The sequence below is a fragment of the Pyrus communis genome, chromosome 2, assembly GCF_963583255.1.
Source record: "Pyrus communis chromosome 2, drPyrComm1.1, whole genome shotgun sequence".
Lineage (NCBI taxonomy): Eukaryota > Viridiplantae > Streptophyta > Magnoliopsida > Rosales > Rosaceae > Pyrus > Pyrus communis.
Window position 1 is genome coordinate 24,050,247 of NC_084804.1, and position 1,166 is coordinate 24,051,412.

The following is a 1,166-nucleotide window of genomic DNA, read 5'->3' on the forward strand; positions in this document are numbered from 1 at the left end:
TTCTATTTGAGTCAATTTGATTGTTTTAGACAATTTGAGTTTTTCAAAGCCATTCTGAGTCATAGTAGTCTTGTTAAGAGTATTTTAATTTAGTTTTTATGTTTTTAAGTCAATTTAGAAGGTTTTAGCAAGCCCTCCTAATCCCCGGTCTAGAACGATCCCTCACTTATCCATTCTACTACAATTGTCAAACGAGGGTTTAATTTGAGTGTCAAGTAATTCTCGCATCAAATTTTGGCGCCGTTGCCGGGGATCGAACCCGGGTCACCCGCGTGACAGGCGGGAATACTTACCACTATACTACAACGACCTGGGCTTGAAGAAGAAGAAGTAGGTGTAGAAGAAAAGCCCACGGATCAGATTTTTGAAGAAGAACAAGCCATGGCAGCAGATAATAGAACCATCAAGGAGCTTTCGGCCTCGGGTTTGGATAATGCATTGCCTCTTTGTATCCAATACCCCACGGCTGCAGAGGGGAAGACTGAGGAATTTGAACTCAAGTCCAGTTTGTTACACCATATTCCGAAGTTCCATGGTTTGTCTATGGAAGACCCCAACAAACACTTGAAGGAGTTCGAGGTGGTTTGTTCGAGCATGACCCCCGTCAATGTGGATGGGAGTATATTGAAGATGAAGGCCTTTCCATTTTCACTTATGGACAAGGCCAAAGATTGGCTCTACGAACTAGCCCCGGGAACTGTGACTTCGTGGGAGAGTATGAAGCGTGCTTTCTTGGAGAAATTCTTCCCTACTTCGAGAGTGATTCTCCTACGGAAGAAAATTAGTGGTATTCAACAGAATCATGGTGAGACATTCCCGGCTTATTATGAGCGCTTCAAGGGCCTTGTAGCTTCATGTCCTCAACATCAAATGAAGGAGGAACTTCTCCTTCAATATTTCTATGAGGGCCTCCTTCCTATCGAACGTCAAATGCTTGATGCATCAGCGGGAGGAGCATTGGTGGACAAAACACCAAGGGATGCCAAGATTCTCATAGCCAACCGAGCGCTCAACGCTCAACAATATGAAGGAGTGGGCCAAAGGGAAGCCCCACGGCAACAAAGTATAAATGAGGTGAGTGCTATTTCTGAAATTCAATCACAACTTGCTAATCTTAATTCTCTTGTTTCTCAGGTTGTGATTGGTCCAAAAGCACAAGAACACCA

At 43.9% G+C, this 1,166-nt stretch overlaps 1 non-coding gene across 1 annotated transcript; it reads right to left on the bottom strand.

The window, feature by feature from the left end:
• Nucleotides 1–238: 238 nt before the first annotated feature.
• TRNAD-GUC (transfer RNA aspartic acid (anticodon GUC)) lies at nt 239–310 on the bottom strand. Its single transcript has one exon. It is a non-coding gene; the product is annotated as a tRNA-Asp (tRNA).
• Nucleotides 311–1,166: the final 856 nt, after the last annotated feature.